This window comes from Dreissena polymorpha, chromosome 1 (genome assembly GCF_020536995.1).
Source record: "Dreissena polymorpha isolate Duluth1 chromosome 1, UMN_Dpol_1.0, whole genome shotgun sequence".
NCBI classification, from domain to species: domain Eukaryota; kingdom Metazoa; phylum Mollusca; class Bivalvia; order Myida; family Dreissenidae; genus Dreissena; species Dreissena polymorpha.
In genome coordinates this window covers 94,618,738-94,629,225 of record NC_068355.1, presented here as the reverse complement: position 1 = coordinate 94,629,225, position 10,488 = coordinate 94,618,738, and the positions used below count along the sequence as shown (strand labels likewise).

Here is a 10,488-nt window from a genome sequence, read left to right as displayed (position 1 = left end):
TTTTATTATAAATGCCCGTTTTCAATCAACAATATTGTGTCTGTTCTTTCCTTCAAGTCATACGAGTCCGTCCGGTCTATGACCTTTTCATTACCACCGAAGATAATACATAAATGTATTGTCAACTAATGCAAGCTGTAATAGATATATTTTGCATTATAGGTGCGGTTGAATTGCGTTTACAAATGTCCTTCTAATAAACAAAGTTTGGATTTTGTTTACGTTTAATTTTAAAGCCAAGTAATATTTTATCCTTGAGTATAATGTTTCCCTTGTATGCGCAAGCTCATTTCTGATAATGTGAACAAAGGCTAGAAGTACGTTTCTAAATTAAAAGGCATGTCATTAATAATACGCCAGCGAGTTATTGTCCATTTATAGCATGTGATTGAATAACAATTCTAAAGTTTAACGACTACGGGAATAACCTGTATCTGAATAGGTTCTGTTTACCTGTTCCGAAGCATGTAAGATTTGGACACTTGCCAATAAGGAGCAGCCTACTGCCAAACATAAAAGTTAATTCGCAAGCATTGTATGGCTATGCATTGTGAATTGCATTTAACGTTTTAACTCTAAAACATATATCTTATATCGACTAAGCGTGGTAAACAGAAAAACTTCGCCGTGTTTAGCGCAACGATTAACGCTATATACTTTTTACTAGAGGAGATAGTTAAGAAGTACACATCCTTGATCCAAGTACATTATTTAATTTAATTTAACGCCCGCAAACACATTAACAGTGTGAAAACATCGCCAAAATATTGCATTGTAACGCAACGGCTAATAATTCAAAGTACATGTTTGGAAAGCATAAAAATCGCTTCGTATAATATAATTAAAGATCTGTTTGTAGTTTAAATTTTATTTGTTAATCACGAACATTAATAATTATATCACTAGAAGAAAATAAAACCTTTTTCCTCAAAACATTTCCAAAATATGTTTCAAGTAGGGACAACACTATAAGCCAGATTAACCCATTTATGCCTAGTGGACTCTCCCATCCTTCTAAATTGGATCAATTTATTTCCAAAATTAGGGATGTCGATTATATTTATTTCTATATTTATAATATTTCTTACACAAATTCCTTTAAGCAAACAGCGCAGATCCTAATGAGACGCCGCATCATGCGGCGTCTCATCTGGGTCTACGCTGTTTGCCAAGGCCTTTGTTATAAGCGCTAGGCATAAATGGATTAAGGAGAGCGAGCAGCCTAATACATCTGAATACATATGTTGTATTTACCGCACACATATTTCATAATATTTCAACGGCACATTGTTCTTCCAGTTTTATTTGCAATTCATAAGTACGTCAAAGGATGCAACAAGTCCGCCTTTATTTACAATAAAAACACAACATTGTGTTCAGCAATTGGTCAATTTTTAAGTATGGCACAAACACATATCATATTTGTCATATAAACATGATTGCAATCGCATATGGTTTAGTCTATATGCATCCACAATCAAAATCCGTATTTAAATACAGCTATTATATCCCTAAATTGTTAATAGCAAAACAATATATCTATATCGTGTCATATGATTTGTAGAAAGCTGAGAGATCCGGGAAAGGCCGCACGTTAATATGAGGATTCGTAATGGGTGTTTATCGAAAGGTAAAATCTAATTTATTATTCAATGGCATGTAAACATAGTTTCGGTTTTCAAGACATGTTTTGTGTTTGTGCACTTACCGTAATGCTTGATTTACAGGCCTTTACAAGGTAAAGATAGTAAACAGAGCACACATGCAGAGGCGTGCAATACCGGCAATACGTAGCAGGTTAACTGTTGACGAGGACGTTACCAAATTTCATCAATACACCCCATACAATTTGTATGGCAGTCAATTAATTCTGAATTAAATCCAGCATAAAAAACCCTGGATCTTTTTTTTAATTATATATTTACGTTTCGTTATGGCGCCAAACTGTTTAATGTAGAGCATTTTTTAACAGCGCAAAATCATAAATATATATGCTATTTCAAAATGACTTGTTTGTGCAAATATCGGAACGCTGAGCACGCAAGGAGTGTCCGAGGAGTGTCCATGCAAGCTATTCAATAGAAAAAAATGTTTGTTATTTTGCCAGAAAACAAAGCCTCGTTTGAAAAAAAAACAACAAGAACTTTGAATGATATTTTAAAGAAGGTTTTAGAAAACTTAAACAATCGGACGGTGTATATAAATAAAATATTTTAAACAATAATGAACATTGTAATAATTATAAACTTAACATTTTAAGAGCAAATGATTGCACCCACATGTAATATTTCCTTTTGAATGTATGTGAAAAGTTGATGCAATTTTATACAATATATGAGTTGATAAGTTTATTTCAATAGTTGGGTAATTATATTTACGCTAGTGTTTTGGGCATTTAAAAATCGGTAAGTGGAACCGCACAGCAAATTACAAGCACACACATTTTTGCATCCTACGTGTGCTATTCAAAATAATTTGATAAATCTTTACAAAACATTACGTACCTACGCCCAGATAAAAGGACACGTGTCAGATTCGACAAATACAATAACATAGCCGAAACAGAAATAAATATAAACTGGCAGTTTCAGTATATTGAATACACTATTTTTGCGACAATTATATATAACGCATATAACGAATATCAATCTAAAAGCAGTGCAATAAAGCCAAGATTCGTTTAGTATAATATGGTCCTTGCAAGGATCACCACTCAAAATGAGCAGCTCCATGAGATACACATGCATGGTAAATATCAAGTTGCTTTGTTCAATATTGCAAAAGTTATCAAACTTTACCCAAGGTGAAAATTTTGGAACAGAATGACAGACAGACAGGAAAAAAAAACAATATACCCCCGATCTATCGATCTATGGCCATACAAAATAAAATAATGCACACATGATTTTTGTACATGTTTAAAAGTGAACTTACATTTTGAATAGGTCTATATAATTGATATTTAATATTATTTAATTTTAGTGCTGCGATGTCAAAATCAGTTTCCTTTAATCAGAAAAGAAGGTGAGGCATGACTTATGAAAACATTATTATTGCAATTAACTTACATGCAATTTCATAAACAGAAATTATATATATATACATGTACATGCATATAATTTGCAAAAAAAAAACACTCGCTATCAGACAAATGCATTATTTACATTTTAATATTATACAAACATATCTTGAATATCAAAAATTGTAATGGTAAATACATCTGACTTTAGACATGATGCACTTATTTCAGATATACACCATCGATGGCTGAGAATGGCTCTAGAAGCTCAACTATTTCTCCTCCAGACAAACCATCACCTTCATGGTATGTATGTTATGTATTTTCAAATATAATACAATGTAAATTATTCTACACAAGGATCTAGATAACAGAAACATGTGCATAATATGGATGACTGAACCTGAAGTGTTATCATTTGAATAAACATGAAGTGTTATCATTATTTACCAGTTTTCATTATACAAAAAAGGAGCCATTAAAATATTTACTGTTTTTGAAAATGAAGTAAAAATTAAATAATTATACCATGTTTTTTATATCCATTTAGTTGCAGTCATTGTAGTCTACATGAACTTAATGCCTTGAAGAAGAGGAAGCTGGAGCTTCAAATACAATTGTTTGAGGCCCAGTTGGCGCGATTTGATGAGGAATAGATTATTTTGTTATTTGTTATTATTTTGTTATGAAGATAAAGTTTAGTTATATTAAAGAGTTACATGAAATTCGTCTACATTGTGTATTTTTTATAATTTTTGGAAAAATTGTATACAGTAACTTTAGTAAGTTTAGTTGTTTCAATTAAAATGCAAGTCATTTGCATTAACAGCTCTGAAAACATGACTAATTAAATGTGAATATGAGTCGCGTTCTGACAAAACTGGGCATAATGCATATGGGTAAAGTGTCGTCCCAGATAAGCCTGTGCAGTCCACACAGGCTAAGTATAACGTGATACTTTTTTATGAAGTGTAATACATTAAAAAGAGAGTTACACACAATATGAAATTATAGTATTTACATAAATCATACATTCACATATAAGCACCAAGGGTGCTTTACATTTTGCTCAGGAATGAGATGCGGTGGGGGAGCATTTATTTGAGGTCAAAGTAATGACATTCTTTCATAAGTAAATCGCAGAAACTTGACTGTCGCTCATAAATTTATTCAAACATTGCAGTGAAAAATTTATATTGAGCACGAGGGGTGCTTTTATATGAGCTATGATGTTTATTATGGAATATCTGTTACAATTAAATAGAATTTACAATGTATTTTTTCTAACCGGTTGTAAATCAGCTGGTGCTCATCAGCTGGATTCATGAATGGAGTCAGAAGCCATATCTTGCACGGATAACCTGAATCTCCAAGGAGATATTGATGTTGGTCATGGACAAGGTTCTGCTCCATGATTTGATGTAGGCCACTTTGCCTTAGGATTCTGGCATTATGGACAGCACCATGCCATCGCGGTACAATGTCTCTAATGAGACAATTGGCATCAAACATAATCTGTCAAAAAAAAATATATATGGCGATACAAACATAGTATTAATATTATTTTCCACTTGTATATTTTGACCACTTTTTTATTTGTAGTATGGTACACGATACCATATTAGAAAAACATTTGAACAACAAATAAGAAGTTATATTAAAATGTCATTCACAATCCATGCATTTCAGTATAAATAGAGAATATAATAAAGAAGAATGTTAAATTGGCTCCCAATTATTTATTGGAATTTTTAAGGAATTTTAAATCAAATAAGCATGTTTATTGTGCACATTAAAAAAGGTTATCAGAATAAATCATAAACTGTATGCATATATTAAAAATGTGTTTATATAAATGATTAAACCTTCATAAAAAAACATTGAACACCAATTTACAAAGTTAAAGAATTAAATATTTTATATAGCTATGTTTACAATAGTTTGAAAATAACAACATTACCTGAGTTTTAATAGAATGGTATCCCATCAGGTTCACATAAGCCGCTTCATCCCCATGTGGGGCTTGAATGTGGACATGTGTGCCATCGATTACCCCTATTACATTTGGGAATCTGGCAATATTGTTAAAGTCCTCCTTGATTTGGCGGATTTCTCCAGAAGCAGTTGGTAGACTTATTAACTGTCTAACAATTTCAGGTTCAGTCAATGCATCTGCAACCTGTGTTATAACCCGCGAAACTGTGGGTTGTGAAACCTCATGGACATCTCCATCATTTAGTTGAATGGTAGATGTAGCAACATATCTTAAAGAAATGAGAATTTGTTCAATACTGTGTCAACTATTGTTCCTGTTGTTTGTTGGTGCAATTAAAGGAGTAAGTACAGTTAAATCCGGTAATCTTGCGCATCCGGTAATCTTGCGCATTTCGCAGTTTGCGAATTTCGTAGACGACGAATGATTTTCTTTAGTGATAAAAGATGGGATTTCACATTTTTAAGAATTAACGGATTTAAAAGGTACGTATTCCATGCAAAATAAAATACGATCATTACATTTTAACACCGGTTGCGTTATCCCTATACATTGTACATGTATCGTAAACACTGACCTACTTACGATCAATTCGAAATGAATCACAAATTCCATGCAGTCATTTGCGTTTTCATACTTTATATTAAGAATTCATAAATCCAGCGTATAATTTAGCATTCCATTGCACAATATTCGATTAGTTATGGTATTGTTGGCCATTGAAAATATATCGCATCAGACGACATTGTCATTATTTCCCGCCATTCTGTCAAACCACATTTGGTATGATCTCCGCATGCGCAATGGCATAGTTTTTATATTTTCTGTAAACTATGGAAGCATTATCGTGGCAAAATTAGACCTGTTATGCATAAACATTTTTTTTTCACGCTAGAAATAAATTAATTTAAAATTTTCATGTTTATTTTGCTACAGTCAACAGAATACCACCACCATCATCAAAGAAACCGAAGTGCAGCTATTAATCAACATTAAATTTGAATGGTTTTACAAAATGTTTTAAATAATTGTTCTGGAATGTATTTTGTCACTAATTTGACACCATATGTCTACCATTTTGCCTGAATGAGGTCATTACACCAAGTGCGCAAGAATACCGGACACTGTGATAGTTTCAAAATGAGGTGAGTCATGTTTGTTTTGAGATCAAATCGGCCAGTTCTGCACTGAATTAATCAGATATTTTTGTGTTAATAAGCACACGAACCTCTTATTTTCATTTAAAATTTAGATATTATGTTGTCAATTTATAAAAGAACATATTTTTAAACCTATTGACCCTTAACTGCGCAAGATTACCGGACAGCACCGTATGTCGTCAAGAAATAAAATTCCCTGTCTGTCCAAACGGTAGCGTTCAATAAGTTCTGAATTTTGTAGACTGTCTAGTAAATCTACCCTGTGAATAAAACGTCTGGCCATTCTGAAAAAAACAAATCAATTATTTAAGCAAATAAACAGAAAAATAGTTTGCACTTACTTCATAATTCCGAGTTGATACACACATTCGTACATTGCAAAAGGGATAGATAAACACAATCTGACATGCGATACAGTATACATACATACATACATATATATCCGGTTAGGGCCTCAGGCTGGCTCAGCCTCTAATAGCCCCCTCATGGCCAGGGACCCAGGTTCTATCCGGTATTACTGTGTAAAATTGGTCTTTCATAAATATGTCCAATCGGTTTTTAAAAGTATTCAGTGACGGTGCAGTGACGATTTCATCTGTTAAAAGGTTCCATGGTGTGATTACCCTCTGAGAGAAGAAGTGTTTCCTGACATCTTTCTTAAAAGACTTTTTCTTAAGTTTAAGTGAGTGTCCTCTGTTTGTATTAGGATTTAGATAAAAAAAACTTAGTGTACTCAATATCTTCTTTGCCATGTTAACAGCTTATACACCTCAATCACGTCCCCACGAAAACGACGATATGCTAATGTTGGAATCTTCAAAACTTTTAATCTTTCTGGGTATGGTAAATGTTTCACACAATAGACTAGCTTGGTTGCTCTCTTTTTTACCCGCTCTATACTTTCAATATCCTGTATAAATCTAGGGTGCCATATTTAGTTTCCATATTCAAGATGAGGTCTTATCAAGCCTTTGTAGAGTTTTCTAAATTGTTTTGTATTTATGTGATGAAAAGTTCTTTTCACAAGCCCAATCATACCGTTTGCTTTGTGAATACATTTATTTATATTCTCACAGAATTTCAAGTCAGTAGAAAAGAGTATTCCAAGGTCACATTCTTGAGTATTATTAGGTATTTCTGTTTTATCAGGTCCTTTTCCTAACAAATTAGTAATATTTGGGTTATGTATACCATAATGAAGAGTACTACATTTCGCGGTATTGAACTTAAATAACCATGTATCACTCCACTGGGAAAGTCTATCAGTATCTCTCTGTATTTGGGCATTGTCCAAGGGCACTTCAGTTGAGCTGAACAACTTTGTATCATCAGCGAACAGTCGGATAGTGCTTTCAATCATGTCGTCAATGTCATTGATGTATATCAAAAAAAGTGTTGGCCCGAGTACGCTTCCTTGAGGTACGCCACTGGTAACTTCACTCCATTCTGACATATCCTTATTCACAACGACTCTCTGCTTTCTATTATTCAAAAAGGATTTTACCCAACTTAGCATTTTCCCATCAATTCCATAGGATATAAGTTTCTTGATCAGTCTAGCATGAGGTACGGTATCGAATGCCTTACTAAAGTCAAAATATATGCAATCAAAGCTTTTTTTATCATCTTACCATTTAGTCCAAGTCTCCATAACTTCAAGCAGCTGCAAAGCACATGAACGAAGGGATCGAAAACCATACCGAATGTCTGAAAACAACTTATTGTTAATCATATAGCTAACAATGTGGTCTCGGATTAGTTTTTCCATTATTTTGCATGAAATACAAGTCAAGCTAATAGGACGGTAATTAGAAGCATCTTCTCTTGAGCCCTTTTTAAATAAGGCTTTAACATGGGCATTTTTCCAGTCATCAACAACTTCACCCTCTAGATATGATTGTTTAAAAATAATTGATAAGGGTACAACTATAGCAGTTTTAGTCTCTCTTAGGACTCTTGGATGTAAAAGATCCGGACCCGAAGATTTCACAGGATTTAATTTTTCAAGTAATTTCAGAACTTTTTCTTCATCAATGTTCAGATCACTAATTGTCTGTCCATTACTCCTGTTACTAGGATTTGGAACATTTTCAACATCTTCTTGTACAAAAACACTTTTAAAGAAAGCATTTAACACCTCAGATTTTTTACTGTCATCTTCTGCTAATAAATTGTCAGTTCTCTTCAATTTTGCTATTCCAACATCGACTTTTCTTTTTGAATTTGCGTACTTAAAAAAGGTCTTTGGGTTATTTTCGTGTGATATCTTTTGTTCAAAATCAGCCTGTGCTCTTCTACATTCACGAGTAGCAGCATTTCTATCTCTACTGTAGTGTTGGAAAAGAGTGTGTTCTCTTGTTTTCATATACTTTTGCCAAGAACGGTGTTTCTTTTTTATAGCCTTAAGTGCATTCTTTGTCATCCATATAGGTCTATTTTTTTTAGATGTTCCAAATATAACTTTTCTTAGGGATATATTTATCCATACAGGTATGTATCTTGTCTCTTAAATAAATCCATTTTTCATTAAAAGGTTTTTCAAAAAATTCATCCTCCCATTGGACGTTTAACAACTCTGTGGTGATTGCATCATAGTCTCCTTTATCATATAAGAAGTTTTCTTTGGCCTGGTAATTTACTCTAGAGTTACAGTCAATAATAAATGATAACACAACGTGGTCACTTTTACCTATAGGAGAATAGTATTGTAAGTTATTAATTAATAACTCATCAGTTGAGAACACCAAATCCAGTACACTCGGTTGTTGAGAGTTTCTATATCTTGTGTAGAAATTCACATGTTGAAACAAAAAACTGTCCCTGGCTGCCTCAATAAACTCATGACTACTACAGGTCTCAGGAGCTGATGACGTCCATTGATCCCAATTAATATCTCTATAATTGAAGTCACCCATAATGATCTTTTTAAGATGCTTTTCTTGGCCAATCGCGCTCATTAATTCATTTAATTGTAAGTTGTTTTCTTGGTGAGAATTTGGTGATCTGTACACTAGACCAATCAAAAAAATTTCATTGTTAGTTCTCACTTCACACCAGCAACTTTCTTTACAGTTAATATTGTTCAGTTTTATATAACTTCCTCCATCAATACCGTTTCTAATGAATAAAATTGCACCTCTATTTCCACTAACACAATATTTAGGATTGACAAATTGCTGAAAACCCTCCAGTAAGTAACTCGAAACATCAACTCTGTCACCCGTTATAACTTCTGTTATTCCTACTATATCCGGCTGGTGAATGTAAACTAAAGATTCCAATTCAGCCCATTTATTGCCTAAACTGTCAGCATTTGTGTAAAGACATTTAAGACCTTCATGATTTTCAATACTAAAGCTATCGTTGCTACAAGAAGGGATTGTTGGACGGCTCATATAAATTTCAGTGTCATCGGTATTACTGTTCCCATACATTTCAGTGTCACTTGCAAAAGAATTCAAGCTGGTACTACTTGCATATAATTCCGTGTCAATTGAGGCGTTAACACTTGAAACACTAGATTCATGTTCATGAAAATTGTCTGCATCATTACCACCATGAAGTATTGTCACTTTGGAAAAATAAATGTCTTTATATAAATTTGCAATAATCCCATTGCTCTCCTTCCTAGAGGAAATGTTTAAACAAACAGAACTGCCGTCAATTGAATCAGACGAATTAACATTAAATGAACTGGAAACATTAACTTCAACTAAACTTAATGAACTGTTAACTTTGTCTTTCATGGAATCTAACGGCGACCTCTTCCCGGGCCACGTCCGGTCCCTTTTCCCGATCCTCTGCCTAAATGGCACCTTCATTAGAGCTTGTGCCATCATATTTGACTGACTGACTAGAATGATGAGATAAAAAAGTGGGCGACTGGCTAGGGCTTACATTATTTTCAGGTCTTGACCGCATGCTTCGAGCAGATTGTATATTTGTTGGAGAATTTGTTCGTGGGGGCTGTTCAGGGATTTGAATTTGTTTTGGCTTGGAATATTATTCCTCTTTCAGTTTCTTGAACGTAAATATTTGATCAATCACACGGCGTTTAGCAACCTATTCTTTCATTTTCATGTTCATTTGTCTCTGTCTATATGTATAGTCAGGTGTTGTCTGGATTTTGTCTTTAAACACACGATTGTTCTTAAGGAGTTTTCATTTAGCTTGTTCATTATCAAACACCACTCTCATTGGCCGTGATCTAGTGTTACTTTTACACCTAGTCGAGTTATTTCTGTTGGTATATCATTTACGTTTACTGATCCACATAGCTACTTCAACACTACATCATCGTGAGATTTTCTTTCCTC

General features: G+C 33.6%; 1 long non-coding RNA gene across 1 annotated transcript; it reads left to right on the top strand.

Annotated features, from left to right (window-relative positions):
- The first annotated feature begins 1,564 nt into the window (after window positions 1-1,564).
- Window positions 1,565-3,738, top strand: LOC127841247 (uncharacterized). Its single transcript, XR_008030821.1, has 4 exons — window positions 1,565-1,630; window positions 2,983-3,024; window positions 3,251-3,325; window positions 3,570-3,738. It is a non-coding gene; the product is annotated as an uncharacterized LOC127841247 (long non-coding RNA).
- The last annotated feature ends 6,750 nt before the right edge of the window (window positions 3,739-10,488 follow it).